This window comes from Pinus tabuliformis, chromosome 2_2 (genome assembly GCF_031772625.1).
Source record: "Pinus tabuliformis cultivar Carrire ecotype Pingquan chromosome 2_2, CPIR1, whole genome shotgun sequence".
Taxonomy (NCBI): domain Eukaryota; kingdom Viridiplantae; phylum Streptophyta; class Pinopsida; order Pinales; family Pinaceae; genus Pinus; species Pinus tabuliformis.
This window is the reverse complement of record NC_142300.1, coordinates 24,137,669-24,154,627: the sequence shown is the minus strand read 5'-3', so window position 1 is coordinate 24,154,627 and position 16,959 is coordinate 24,137,669.

The window sequence follows — 16,959 nt, the reverse complement described above, 5'->3', positions numbered from 1 at the left end:
TATATGAGTTCATTTTTGAGACTCCATTTGCATGAGGACATGCAAAGATCTTAGTGTGGGGGAGATGTTGGGTCACTGATTTGTTATCATTTTCACTAGTATTTTTCATTCAATAAACCATTTTACAACCATCCATTGCATCATCTCACTCACTCGCCACCATTTTACCATAATTATTCACAAAATATGATAAGGAGATTCTGTATGTCTAATTGGTTAATTAACATCAACTTTTCTTTATTTTTAATGAATTCAAAAGAATTATGCTTATTTTTACTATGATGGTTTTCCAGTTCAGTTTCCACAACTCAGTCCAAGTTTCAATAGCCATCTTTGTGATTGAGTTATTAACACTATTCTAGAACGAAATCATGCATGCATGTTTTGTTTCTAAAAGCTCCAATATGGATTTCTGTTGGTCAAAGTTCACCCAACTCGCACGTGTGAACCTCCATCATGAGATCAAAGGAAAAAACAATAGCTTTGACCAATCAACTTTGAATGTGTTTTTTGAGCAAATGAAAACGAATTTTGAAAAATGAAAACATGAATTTTCTGCAAAATGAGCCAATTTAGGCTCTATGCAAGCAATTTTCACAAATTTTGAAGGATATAGGAGATTTTCCTAGTTTTTTGGACCCCTATTTTCCAAATTACATGGAAAAAGGATTTTGGTTATTTAATGCCCTATCAACAAAGGATATGAGCAAAGATCAACATATCAAGTGAGAAATGTCTCTAAGGAACTAGAAGGGAACACATTTCAGAGACAAAATCCATGATTCACTTCTCAAATAACAAATCATATGAGTAGGAAATTTAATAAGAGAGAAAGTCTTAGTTGTTAATCCAAAGAGCTAGTTTTTAGCAATAGGATTCTCAGAGATAGTTACTTTGAAACTCTATACAAATCCTTCTTTGGGAAGAAAATAATACATGTTATGTTATGCTCTATTAATGTATTGATTTCTGAAGCAGTGACTTAATTTAGATGTTATTATAACGTCGCCCAATTAATAAAATATTTTTCATGATTACTCCTTCAAGATGAGATTCGGATTTGATCAGTAATTGCTTCAGGAGGGCCCCCTGATGAGTACACATGTATTTTAAATCTCTTTTATGCTTTATTTCCATGCACTAGATTATATCTTTATGTTCTTTTTGCACAAATTATCTTCAATTTTAATGCTATGTTTTACTTATCTTGAATGCTCATTTCTTCATTATTGTCGTGCAGACCAAGTGCTTGGATACATTTATAAAACAACAAAAACATTTCTTAGTTACTTTTTTAATTCAATAATTTTATTGTTGCATCGAATTAGTCTCAGATTCATAGGTAACTGCATGATATGAACGAGTTCTAAAAATTTGTACACGAACACTAGTAAGAGAATAGATTTGATCTTCTTCATATACACTTTGGCTTTAAATAGGAGTCAATCATTAGAAACATAATTTTTATTTCTTTTCTTTGTTTCCATAGCATAGTCATTTTAATTGTATTCATAAAAAAACTATAAATAAAAAATCCTTCATAACATAGAAATTTACTGCTTTCATAACAAATAAATTCATTGCTTTCATAGTATAGAAATTTATTGCTTTCATAGCATAAAGGATTGTTGTTTTCTTGTTTCTATAGCTTAGTCTTTCATAACATAGAAACTATAGAATAAAAATACACTTTCGATTCGTTAGATACCAGTCATGGGATGATTGGCGTTTCTTAATCTAATCTAAATACCAATCAATAAATTAATATGAGTCATGGGTTGACTGGTGTTTATTAATTGGACCAAATGGGTTCAGCTGGACACGAGGGAAAAAATTAAAAGAGTTGTGTACAACGTTGGCATACTGGAAGAGAAAGAGGACAACAATCCAAAGAGTGGCATGGGGGAACTAGAGTAGCGATATCCCCACGACCACATGCAAAAACAAAAGGATGGGTTGAATACTATGGTGCAGGTCGATGAAAATGGAGGATGCAATGGTAACAATTGGGTGATAACCACGGGGAAAGACTTCTCGAGGAAAATATCAAAGAACATAAGTGAACTGAGAAGGAAGCATGCAATAACATAGGAGGAGCAAAAAGGGGCACAAAATTAATAGGATACAATGCAAGAGATAGCTAGAGCAACCATATACGAATATTGGACTTTGCTCATGTAGTAGTAGAGAAGGGGAGCAAAATATCTGGGAGTAATGTCAGAAGGAAGGGCGACACGAATGTTTGAGTGCAACATGGATAAGCTTGCTGTGGAAAACAAAGACAAGGAGATTTCATCCTAGACTATGGGTTTACAATGTTCCAGTGTCCTTTGGGTGCCTAGTTTAGGGTGGAGGCGTTGGGGTGTTTCTTTACTTGGTTTCTAGGTGGAGATAGTGTTGTGGGGAAAAGTATCCGATGCGGATGACACTAACCCTTTCTAAAGGTGACAGACTTTAGCAACAACTGAATGACAAAGTTTTCATGTTCATCTTTATGAAAGCACAGAGAGAATAGAAAGAGGATCAACCAACCTGGTGTCTTGCGCTTAGTCGATCCTTGTCCTTCTCGCTTTGTATCCCGTTCCCAGCTCTTTACTCTCCAAGCCGATCCAGCTACACACAGAATCTGCACAACAAAAGGGAGCAAACTACGAGATACAAGCAATCATAATTGAAGCATGGATTAGGTTGCATCAAATATACATGTAAACACAAAAGCATCTATGTAAAACAAGTATATAGAAGAACATGCAAACTTTATTGATAGAAAGTAACAGGGTTCCAGAGGGAGTTACAACCAATGATGTTGGCCCCAATCCAGCAGCACCTCCTCGGCAGCAAGAACTCTCTTCTTCACCTCTAGTAAAACAATCACCCAATAATCCTGGCAGTATACCAACAGCACCTCCTTGCTTATACAAAATTCCAGCCTCATTAGACCTCATAGAAGAGCTCTATATATAGGAGAGAAGAAGAGAGGACGAGTCAGCTTGAGGCTGGCATAGAGCTGACTAGTGTCCTCTCCCTCTTCAGTTAATCTTCAGTTCTTGAGTCCACTTGGAGATCCTTGGTTACACATGGTGATCAAGTACCTCTTACTCATCACAAGGCGAATCTGATGAACCAAGTGTCAGTTTGGAAGCTTCCTGGGCAATTGACACCTTGCAGGAGGACTGTGCCACTTGGCCAATCTCGCCCAGCGCAGGTAGCCTTCATTGTTTTTGACTTCCAGCGCAGGTACAGAGTGGGACAGTTGCAATACAGCGCAGATGCTCAGTTAAGCAGCTGACATGATCCAAAATAAGCCTGTTTTGAAGTGTTTTCAGGTGGAGAACTGATTGGAAGTGCTGTTGTTTGATGACCTTGTTCTTTTAGGGGTAAGAACAACATATTTAGGGACTGAGGATCCCTGTAATTATTGACATTCCATGCTCCTTGACGCGAGGCACAAAAATGTCTATAACAGATAGGAGGATATTTATATTCCCAATGGTGTTGAAGGTGTGAGAAGATCCTTTGAGCACCCTTCCTCAAGCTATGAAATATATGTTGGGGGTCCTTGGTTGCAAGAAAGAATGTAGTGCAAGGCCATCTAAGGTTGGGTGGAGAGTTAGAGTCCCATTATTAGTTGTTGGGTCCTTCATTACCAGATAAGTATTCATGTAGCTTTGTATGCATGTAGACCGCATAACATTGCTCTTTGTGTTCTTTATATCCCATTATGAATGTGTGGAATGATTCTTTCATGATTTTGGGAAAATGAAGGGATTCTATGTGAATTAGGAGAAATAATTGCAATCTCTCTCTCTCTCTCTCTATATATATATATATGTTATGATCTTACAACTTAGCATATTTTTTGGGTGCATGAGTTGGTTGGACCTCTGCACCTGAGATAATAATGTGTGCTTAAACGATATAATGCCAATAGGCCTACATTGTGTGATTATTGTGAGGAACATGTCTTCTATTGATTACATCGTGCTTATGGAGGGCTAAGTTCCCATGATGGATTTATTGACTTAATGCTGATATTTATCGTCTATGCATGAGTTTGGTTCATTTTCTTGAATTTTATAAAAGTGTTTTCTATGTTAATAATAACATGGAAATAACTAAAGGGGTCTAAGCAAAAAAGACATGGTTAAATTTCTGTCATTAATCAGTTTTCTTGCATAAAATGAATTGGGAAGCTGGCCCCTATGTTTCATTATTAAGAGAGATGGATCCTTGTATAATGTTGATGTTCTATGTATTTTTGTTTGTTGGTAAAAGCATAGGGTGAGGCTAATGAATGCAAATTTCCATGACATTGATTTTTGAGAAATCTATAAGGAATGGGTTAACTCTGATGTTTATTTTTGAGCTTGGATTCTATTTAAATTCATGAGAGAAATTGATGGGAAAATTCCTTATGGATTAATGGTTATTGGGTTTAATGAATTCATATTTGGCCTTATATGGTTGGGCAAGCTCATAAGGGATATTATATATATATATATATATATATATATTACATATGTAAGTTATAGGCCGGCCTGATTTGATGCCTATTTAAGCTTAGGATAGATAAACAATGGTTGGGAGTTGTGGGCGTCCCTATCCATACAAAAGATAGATGTATGTATAGGTCAGGACGAGGGCCTTAAAGCTCATGAAGGATTGTTTGTGGGCCAAATCACAAGCCAATTTATGTATTTATATATACGTCTGGGATGTAAGCTCAGGAGAGATAAGCCCATATATATATATATATAGTAATGCCCCAAAAAGAGATGCACAAATGCCTAAGTTAAGTGTTTGAGAGATTCCCCCCATTATAAACACACACACACAAACACACACATGAAGTACACAGTGGGAGGAGGGCCATCTTTACATGCATAAACAAATTTCAAGGATTGTTAATAGACATAGGCATTTACTATCCCAACACCTTGGATCACCAAGCCACCAGAGGTTCAAATAATGTGCGAAAGTGGGTCGTGATGACGAGGTCGAGACAGGAAAAAAGGAGGGTCTGATATGTGATGAAAAATCTACCGTCTCAATCTTAGATACCAGAAATCCACGTCAAATGCAAAATTTTAATTATAATGAAGAAAACACATTTTGCAATGTGTCGGACCGTAGTGGGACCCAGTCTTGCGTGAAAGATGACATAGATAAAGAGGGCGATGTGGAGCATTTGTAGCATAACACATGGAACTTGGAAAAGGCCATTTGGTAGGGCCATATGGGCTAAAAATGAGTGACACATGGCACCACGAGAGGAGGCCATGTGGAGGTTGTGACATCAAAATGATGTCATGCCGTAGGGCTTAGCAAGAGTGGCAATGATGTGAGCTGGCAAATAGGGGATGGTAGATGGAGTTTTCTCCAACAGTTAACGATAATTTTATTGTCGTAGGGCACTGGGCCACTGGGCATGAACACAATGCACTCGCATGCGAAGATCGATGGATGAAGGTCGGTAGATAGAGGCACCATCCATCAATAGACAATTTTTTTTTGCCGTCCTAAGGCATCAAGATACTAGGCGAGGCATTGATGTGTAAAAAGCATAGGGGACTAGGGAGCCGATGATGACAGACCCAGAGAGATGGGAATTGCTTTCGTCAGATAACGGTGGGAAAGGTTCTATCCTGCATTTTGACAAATGTTGCACAGGGGGCTCATTTTTGTATGTTATTCAAAAAAGGGAGGAATACCCTGATTATATATAAATGCATATTGCACGCCATGTAAGGGAAGGTTTGTGGATTGTGTTGTAGTATAGGCTATGGTGGCAGCTGCTGGCATAAATTCCACACAAACCGGGGGAAGGTGACATGGATAGGGTTTGTATAGCCGTGTGGGAACTATGTGGTGACCACGTGGGTGCCGCATCGAAAGGAAAGAGGTTATTATCTAGATCTTCAAATGGCCATAACTTTTAATCGGAGGTTGGATTGGGGTAAAATTTATATTACCAGAAAGGTCTCAACAAGATGAACATAATAGCGAAGTCTATTTTGGGTTTTGAAGAGTTTGAAAAAATGTCAAAAATTTTAGACCCCATTTCCATAACAAGACCTTGGAGGTTGGGTCATCATAGTAACTACCTCCTTCTACCTTTAGTGTGGTCCAAGGGTGGTAACGGGGTATGTTACACTCCTTCTAGGAGCCCAGTGATGCTTTGGGAATAAGAAATCCCTAGTCCTAATTGGACACCTTAAGATGATACTATATGCCAAAAAGAAGAAATATGTATTACTATGAGGAGTTTGAAATTAAATAATTAGTTTGTCATATTATGAAATAAAAGAATAAAATATCATTGTTAGGAAACATAGAAGGGATAATTCTACCAATAATGTAGTAGTAAAAGTTAAAAAAATTAAAAAATCCTCCACTACTGTTGAAATATGGCAACAAGAATATTCCAATTTAATTTGTCCTTGAATTAAATTGTGAATTAAAATAGAATTTAGTCTTAACAGCTACTTGGAAATAATTAATTAATTTATTTTAAATTAATTAGTTGGAGAAATTCAAGTTAGAAGTCTGTCTGAAGTCATGTAAGAGTAATCCCTTAAACTAAGGAGATAAGATTGAGTTAAATTTGAGCTGTAATTAGTTAACACTGTTTACTGAGTTAAGTCCAGTTAAATTAGTTCCAAACTGTTTGAGGAACTAATAGTGAGTTAACAGTGAGTTGATGCATGCATGCACTCAACTAATGCTACTCCAGTTAACTGAAGATTCCCTCATCAGAAACTTATGCATGTCTATTATGAGAAAGAACCAGTTGAGATTAAAGTCAAGGAGAGTGTACTATCAGTTGCAAGTATTTTCTCAAAGAGAAAACTCATGCATGCAGTCAAGGATTTAATCCTTGAGGATTGCGTAGTTTTGGAGGAGATCGCCCACTTGGTAGGAGATCATCCACTTGGTAACAGGAGAATCATCCACAAGGAACAATGCAAGGAAATAGGAGCTTGGAGGGCAGAGAGGAATGTAGGAGAGAAGCCAAGATTGCCTGTGAGCATCTGTGAGGATTGTACTGAGAGCTGGCTAGCTGTGAGAGCTAAGGCTTTGTATAATTCCTATGTCTTTCCACCTGTATGATAATACAATAATGTGGGGTTTTTAGCTGAGGCTTTCCCCAAAGTATTTTCATGTGTATTGTGCCATTGATTTTTCTTCTTCTGGTTATATTGTTAAGCTCGATCTTTAAGCTTATGCAAATTGATAGTAGAAGTAGGTTATAGTATTCTGCTTTGATTTATATTGCATTATCGGGTTAACCTACATTAGTTTTTCTACATGGTATTAGAGCTGGATTTGTAGAAATTTTCTACATGGTATCAGAGCTGTGAACAGTATATTGAGAAGAGAATTCAAAGTTTGAAGTTTGGGGTTGCAGGTGCAAATCGAATTCATATCATACTTCAAGATTGGCCAATGGCGTTCTATGGCTTGAGACTCGAGTATGCCTTGGAAGGTAGCTCGAATTACATATCATGGAAAGATAGAATGGAGGTTGTATTAGAAGACAATGACTTGAAGGAATTCATTGATCAAGAAATCCCAAAGCCAACTTCAACTAATGCACAAGATTCGACTGAGTGGAAGAAGTGTGTGGTGAAGGTGAGACGGATCATCCTTGAGGGAGTTCAAGACCATATTGTCTCGAGTCTCCATGGGAAGGATACTCCATTTTCAATGTGGAAGACATTGAAGGACCTCTACCAGAACAGTAGCAGCTAGAGGAAATTAGCACTCAAGGATAAGCTTCGAAGAATCAAGATGGAGAAGGGCGATACTATTTCCACATATCTGAACAAGCTCACCACCTGTAGAGATGAGATTGGCAGTGTGGGAATAACTACTGCTGATGATGATATGGTGAGCCTTGCTCTCCTTGGCCTTCCAAAGAGTTGGAATAACTACCAGGACTCTGTGAATGGAAGGAAGAAACTATCGGATTGGGAACGGCTGTGGTCAGATCTTATGCAGGAGGAGATCAGGAGGAGCACACGAAATGGTTCTTTATCCAAGAATGATGATAAAGAAAATATGGCCTTAGCAAGTAAGGCAAGGAAAGGGAAGGGGAAGGCTTTCCATTTCAAATCAAATTCTTCTCATGGAGGGAAGAAGGGTGACATGTCTAAAGTAAGATGCTTTAATTGTCACGAGATGAGACATTACGCGACTAATTTCCCATCGAAGAATTCCAAGAAGGGATCCTTGGAAGGATCGGAAGGTGAGACATTAGTCTCTCAGTTCGAAATGTACTTTACCCTCATTGCATGCATGGTGTCATCAATGATGGGTTGTGTCTGGTATCTTGACAGTGGAGCCTCATTCCACATGACCGATGATAAAAATTTATTCAGTGCCTTGGAGGAGAAAGACCTCAAGATGCACATAGAGATGGGTGACGACGAAAGGTATAGTGTTTCAGGAGTGGGCACAATTGCTTTTCAGAGGGAGCATGGAGCTCCTTTTAACTTGACAGATGCGATGTATGTGCCTGGACTAAAGAAGAACTTGGTATCGGTCACGATGTTAGAGGACAAAGGCTACGATGTTGTCTTAAGTAAAGGAAAGGTGTTCCTAAGATGCATAGACACGGGTCAGGCCAAGAGGATTTGGATTTGGGTGAAGAATATATATAAACTAGAGGTAGATGATTATGCAACATTGAGTACGAAAGTAGAATTGGTGCAAAGCCAAGACATTGGTGAGTTGTGGCACAAGCAGTTGGGCCATTTGCATCATGGGGCTTTGAAGATAATGCAACAGATATCTACAGTATTTCCCAAAGGTAAATTTGAGAAAGTTGACACATGCAAAGGTTGTACCTTGGGAAAGTACACCAAGTATTCCTTTCATGATCGAGATAGTTGAGCAGAGGCTATCTTATAGCGAGTTCATATTGATGTCTGTGGACCACTCTCGACGGCATCCACAGTGAAGCAAAGGTATTATGTGATTTTCATTGATGACTATTCTCGTAAATGCTGGATTTATTTCATGCAGAAGAAGGACCAAACTTTCACAAAGTTTTGTGAATTCAAAGCTTTGGTTGAGAAAGAGTCAGGGAAGAAGATCAAGGCCTTGAGAAGCAACAATGGTGGAGAATATGTCTCTCAAGAGTTTAAGGACTTCTGTGCAGTGGAAGGAATTAAACGAGAGTTGACGAAACCTCATAACCCACAACAGAATGGGGTGGATGAGAGGAAGAACAGAACTATTGTAGGGGCAGCATGGGAAATGCTGCATGACCAAGGCCTACCACTTCACTTGTGGGCTAAGGCGTGCAACACAGTAGTCTATTTGCATAATAGAAGTCCACATCACATACTTGGGATGAAGACACCAGAGGAAGCTTTCTCTGGTAAGAGACCAGATGTGGGTCACTTCAGGATCTTTGGCTCATCGGTATATTTCCATGTGACAAAGGATGTATGGAAGAAGCTTGATCCGACATCAGAGTTGGGGATATTTGTAGGGTACACTGATACACCTCACAACTATCGGGTGTACTTGCCTACCAGTCGGAGGATAGTGGTTTGCAGAGATCTCAAGTTTGATGAGCAGAAGGCCATGCGAGTTTCCCTTGAGAGGGATCTCCAACTATAGGCTGTGGAGGAACTGTTGGTTCCTAAGGAGGATAAGCCTCAGACTGATGTGAAGTAGCTACATGCAGAGGTTCCAGGAGTGGAGATATCCACTCAAGCAAAGTCTTCCAGAGATGGACGAAAGTGCACAAGAGAAGCTGACAGATTGTTGGAAGATGCGAGAGAGAATGTGGGAGCACCATCTTCTCAGCGCAGATAGAGGAGGTCACCTGAGAGGTACACTAGATACATGGCCCTTGCTGGGGAATGTGTTGAGACTGAGCCATCTTCCTTTGAGGAAGCAGTGCAACAACCGATTTGGGTTGATTCTATGGTGGAGGAGTATGACTCCATATTTCGTAACAGTGTTTGGGACGTGGATCCGAGATCGTAGAACAAGTCAATTGTGAGTTCCTGTTGGCTTTACAAGGTAAAGCAAGCTGCTAATGGTAGTGTGGAGAAGAACAAGGAATTTTTTTTTCCCTTGGATTTTCATAGTTTTAGAGGATCATGTTGCTGCAATATATTTCGACAGAGGAGCAAGATGCTAACATTTTGACAGAGGCATTGTCAAAGTGTAAATTCAAGTTCCATAGAGATAGGATCGGGGTGGTAGATAATCCCTTTCTTGTTGAGAGGGAGTGTTGAAATATGGCAACAAGAATATTCCAATTTAATTTTTCCTTGAATTAAATTGTGAATTAAAATCGAATTTAGTATTAACAGCTACTTGGAAATAATTAATTAATTTATTTTAAATTAATTAGTTGGAGAAATTCAAGTTAGGAGTCTTTCTGAAGTCATGCAAGAGTTATCCCTTACATTAAGGAGATAAGATTGAGTTATATTTGAGTTGTAATTAGTTAACTCAATTTACTGAGTTAAATCCAGTTAAATTAGTTCCAAATTGTTTGAGGAACTAATGAATAGTTAGTTCATGCATGCATGCACTCAACTAATGCTACACCAGTTAACTAAAGATTCCCTCATCAGAAACTCATGCATGTCTATTCTGAGAAAGACCCAGTTGAGATTAATGTCAAGGACAATGTACTATTAGTTGCATGTGTTTTCTCAAAGAGAAAACTAATGAATGCAGTCAAGGATTTAATCCTTGAGGATTGCGCAGTTTTGGAGGAGATCATCCACTTGGTAATAGGAGAATCATCCACAAGGAACAACACAAGGAAATAGGAGCTTGGAGGGCAGAGAGGAAGGCAGGAGAGAAGCCAAGATTTTCTATGAGAATCTGTGAGGATTGTACTGAGAGCTAGCTAGTTGTGAGAGCTAAGGCTTTGTACAATTCCTATGTATTTCCACATGTATGATAATACAATAGTGTGGGGTTTTTAGCTGATTTTTTCCCAAAAGTATTTTCATGTGTATTGTGCCATTGATTCTTCTTCTTCTGGTTATATTGTTAAGCTCGATCTTTAAGCTTCCGCAAATTGATAGTAGAATTAGGTTATAGTATTCTGATTTGATTTATATTTCATTATCAGGTTAACCTACACAAATTTTCTACAACTACAACCTCTATAAATGATCATGAAATTTCTTACAAAGGATTTTACGAATGGATTTTTATATCTTATTTAGCCCACAAATTTGTTTTCAGTGGATGTTTGGTTCAAAGTGCATTTCTAGAAAACATGACACATTAATGCACAAGTGGTATGGGATAATTATTGGCACATCTGATCATTCTATGACCTTGCAACAAATGACAATCAAAACACTAATGCTCAAAATTAGATATGAAACATTGGTGTTCTAAAGAAGATTGAAAGCACCTAACCTTTTTATTATTTAGCTTACCAACGCATCATAACTCTTCACCATTTGATGGGAAAATATGATACTCCTAATTATACATGAAGCATGAGTGTGCCAAAATAGACATGACACACTAGTATGCTAAAATGGACACCTTGCACTAAGGCATTTATGCTCTCTAGCAGCACATGCTGTTTTCCACAAGGTCACCACATGTTATTTTCCATTGGTGCACTTAATTAAAATTACACATTAGTCATTAATCCTCTTCAATGATGATCAATAACCATGGCCATAATTAGAAAAACCTTGTTTTTTTCAGTAGTCATTAGCAATCATCAATACAATAGTAAAAAAAAAATGTTTATCATCATGTAGTGTTAACATAGAATACAATTCAATATCTCCCTTCCTTTGTTGCTACCACAACCTTGCTTTCACCTAACTCCTATGTCTTTCTTGGCCTTTGGTTTAGGAGGGGGAAGCCATGCAATATTCCCTTCCTATTAAATTTAGGCAATTGGATTTTAAGACTTTATCTCCTGCTTGTGAAAATATGGAAAGAAGGCCTCGTGATCCAAGTTTGTAAAGAAATTACATCATTCCTAAGGTGAAGCTACCCACCAATATTCCATGTTAGAAGGATTTAGCTATGGATGATCCTTCCCTCATTGGCTAGTATATGAGCCTCCAACATGTAGAAAATTTTGGATGCCCTGATCAAAGGTAAATTATCTTAGTACTTTTGTGGTAGAGGATACTATGCATCTATTTTTGAACACAGGGACAAGGAATTTATCTTCAAAATGGCCCCTATTTCATGGGTCCGAGGGACATGAAATTGAATATATGGACCTTGGATAAGGACCTTATATTAATAATCCCCCCTACTTCATGGGTTTGAGAGGCATGTAATTGAACATATGGGCATGGATAAGTCCATAGGAAATTCCCTAGGGAAGTACGTAGATAAGTCATATCCCAAGGGAATGATTGCATGTGCCTAGATCCATGTAGAAGTGGAACTTGATAAAGGACTCATGGAAGTAATCAATATATCTTTGGATAAGAGGACTCACCATAAAAAAATGGACTATTAACAAATATCATTTAGGTGCAAAACATGCTAAAAGTATACTCATTCTGCTAAGACTGCAAACATGAATCTCCTACAAAACAACCATTTAATGAATCTCTACATCAATGTAAAATAGTTAAGCACTAATTTAACCCAAAGAATATAGCTTTATTTGTGGCCTCAAATATCAATGGTAATCTCATTCGTCTTCTAATCACTTCTCTACCCTTTCTTGTCTAGATCCATTCACTCATGTAAAACCCTCCTCCCACATCTACCCAAGCAATTGACCAGCCGGGGTAAACATGTGACAAGAGGCCATTATGATATGATTTGAACTCCTAAGTCACGTTAAGGAAGTGGAACCGATATAAACACACCATACAGACATTTAATGTCAGCTTTAGGATACTCAGGAACCAATCCAACACTTCAAACAACTTGGTCTTGGGTACCACTGAAGTTTTGGACAAGTTAAGCCTTAGTTTCTCACATGATATGGGCATGAAAATTTCAATAAACCCAGATTCGCTCTCACAGGCTTGCCTTCCAATGTCCAGAGACTCATTTAGTCAGTGCTATGCCAACGTCCCTGGGATTTGAGCCACTTTTTCAGGGCCAGAGCCCAGGTGATTGCCCATAATTTCATGACACCTTCAAAACCGTAAAATAAAATGGAAACGACAGTACTAAAGAAAATTCTTGAATGAAACCTTGACTGGACCGCTACTAGCCACGACAGGGATTTTGTCAAACATATCACAAATACATAATCTACATGTGTAAATAACAGTTCTGAGCATAGGGGTCTCATAGTTAGATGAGAATAGATAAGAACCATTGAAGTCTCAACACATTAACTACCATTCCATTGATTAGGTCATAGATACATTGATCATTAAATTACAAGTAAAAACATGATGAAATCCACACATGGCTATTGTCATAAAACACATACATAGCCAGCATAATAGTAGCATAAATACTCATGAAAGTACAACGATATAGACCACATATAATCCATCAAAATACTCACAGAAATAAAAGGAGAAATAACCTTTCATTAATGATGCAAAATCCAAGCCCGGGATGGGACTTCCACATTCCACCTAATCGTAGAATGGCTGATACAAATCTCTCTTCAACCATTCACCCTCGTGCCATATTCCAAGCATGAATGTGGGATATCATAGAACACATCAATCAAAACTCATATAGGGATTCTAGAGGCCATCCACCTCAACCCATCAAACAATGATTCCACCTCACAGTTGGACATCACAAAACCATTATCATATCAGTCTCTATCCAAGCCCACGCTCTAGAGAATTTGTCCAACCAAGGCTGCAAGACTGGTAACTCAAACCACAACATTTATCGTGCTGTAGAGCGTTTTTCCAACCAAGGCTTCAGGACTAGTAACTCAACCCACCAAGGGCTCCAGAGCATTTGTCCAACCAAGGCTACGGGACTAGTAACTCAACCCAAGCTGTTTCAGGGCTTCATAACATTTTTCCAACTAAGGCTACGGGACAAATAACTCAACCCAAGCTAATGAAACATGAGAACCAACCAAAAACAAAACAATGAAAATAAACCCAAAATCACCATGGCTATCTAGGAAATGACAAGGCTAGGCAATCCGCTATCGGTCCAAGCAATCCTCCATGCCACTGACAGATCATGGCCAAGAATCCACATGCATATGCCATGCATGCCAAAACTAGTGAAGGAAACATAGATGCAACTTGGTACCTACAAGAAAATATGATGTAGCTGCTGATCCTGATGCCCTCTTGCACTTTCCTTCTCTTCCTTTGCCTTCTTTCTCCAAGAATCCAAGTATGCCACACCCACCAAGAGTGCTCTAGGAAAACTCTAAGTCTCCAAGAGTATAAGAGAGAGAGAGAGAATAATGAGAGGGATCCAAAAATGAACTGAAAAAAGGTTACCGACTGATCCTTAGAAGCATTTTTATGAATGAGGCCTCTATTTTCTTCATTTTCCATTATTTTTCTTCATTTTCCTCCTCACATGCAACCTATGACCTTTCATCTCCTTTTTCTCCTAATTTCCATTATTTAAATAAATGTGCCAAAAATTCCATTTTGCCTTTCCAAATCCTTAAACATTGCCTTTGCCAATTTTCTTAGCCATAAACAATCACAAGTGATCCCCATCACTAGGCTTTTTCCCAACATTCAACTTGGAATAAGTGTCCCATCATCCGTGGTTATTATTTTTCCTTTTTACTTTTAGTACATGGAATTTTCACCAGGGCTATTACACAATCCTCTCCCTTCAGGGAACACTATCCTCGGTGTTCAACAACACCTATAACCACAAAACTACTCTAAGAAAAACACATTGTCGATGGAGCTTTATAACTTAGCTCGATGCAGTATTTATAATGATCAACCTGCTGAAAAGAAAACCAACATGAGAAAATAACAACATAACATCATAATGACATGACACCCATACCACTTATTGAAGCTTTATAACATAACTCATAGCGGTATTTACATCCATATACATATGTACATAAACCAACATAATCAAAACATATACCAAGACATATACCACAACATATACCAAAATCACACCAAAACACCAAACCAAAATTTCTTTGCCTCAACTAACAAACAAGGAAGGATACATAGCCTACATCTAATCCATCATCTCCCATGTAGCTTCATCGGGCCTAAAGTGCTTCCACTGCACCTTAACTGCTCGATTGCTTGGTTCTAGTGCATGAGCACCTTTTTCTGCAATCTACATTGAGGCTCCGCTGGAGTTCTCCATTTGGTTCCACCTGCAATACAGACCAATCAATCACATGATCAACATTTTTAACATACTTCTTAAGCAATGACACATGGAAAACATCATGGAATTTCACTTTCAGAGGAAGTGCAAGTCGATAGGATACTAGCCCAATGCTCTCAATGATACTGAAGGGTCCACAAAACCATGGTGCCAACTTGGCACATGATCCAATCCATAAGGAGATCTTCCTCGGTTTGATGCGCAAGTACACCAGTTCCCCAACCTAGAACTCCTTGAACAACCTGTTCCTATCTGCATAAATTTTTTTCCTATCTTGTGTTGCCTTTAGATTCTTATTTATAACCTGCATTTCTTGTTCCATGTCTGCCAACATGTCTGGTCCAATCAACGCCCTATTAACCGGTTCACTCCAACTGATGGGATTGTTGCAACTCTGCCCATACAATGCCTCAAAAGGACTCATCCTTAAATATTCATGATACACATTTTTGTATGCAAACTCTACCAATGGAAAGCACTCTTCCCACTTTCACTGCTGGTGCATCACATACATCCTTAACATGTCCTCCAATATCCTATTGACCCTCTGCATCTGTTCATTTGTCTGCAGATGATACACTGTATTGAAAGCCAACTCTGTGCCCAAACCTACAAACAACTTCTTCCAAAACTTGGAAGTGAACTTTGCATGTCTGTCTGAAACAATCTTCTTTGGAACATCATGAAATCTGACCACATGTCTGATGAACACCTGTGCTACATTGCTAGCTTAGAATTTAGACTTCACCAGAATGAAATGTGCAACCTTTGTCAACCTGTCCACAATAACCATGATCGAATCATGCTCCCTGGCTGCCCTCAACAACCCTGTAATGAAGCCCATGGAAATGACTTCCCATTTCCACTATAGGATTGCGATCGACTGTAGTAGTCCACTTGGATGCTTAGATTTTGCTTTCACTTGCTGACAATCAAAACACCTAGCCACAAACTCTACTACATCCCTCCTTAGATTCAATCTCTTCTCTGTTGTCAATGTCTTTTGGTAACCTAGGTGACCTGAATAAGATTTCACACGAAACTCTCTCAAGATCATATTCTTGAGCTCACTTCTATTCGAAAAATATATCCTATCTCTGAATTAGACCAATCCATCTGCCGTAAGACAATAATCCATATCCTGTGAACCCACACTTGTACCTGTACCACTACCTGTACTTGTACCATCACTTGTACCAATACCTGTACTATCACCTATATCACATGTACCTTTACCATCACCTGCAATTGTATCTGTGCTCTACTACAACCTGTGCACAATATCCATATATCTGACATCTTGTGTTCCTGCTCACAAGATCCTATCATGTATATCTGTCCCATAGGAGCTCATAGCTGCTAAGTGATTTACTTATATCCACCTACTAAGAGAATTTTCCACTCTGTTCTCTTTACCTTTGATATACCTGATCTCAAAATCAAAGTCACTGATCATATCCAACCACTGAGCATGCCTACCATTAAGATTCGGTTGGTCAAATAGATATCACAAACCACTGTGATCACTCATCAATGTGAACCTCCTGCCTAGAACATAGTGTCTCCACATATTCAATGCATGTATAATCATTGCCAACTCAAGATCATGCATGGGTTAGTTATGCTCGTGCTCATTCAACTTTGGCGACTCATAGCATACCACCTGTC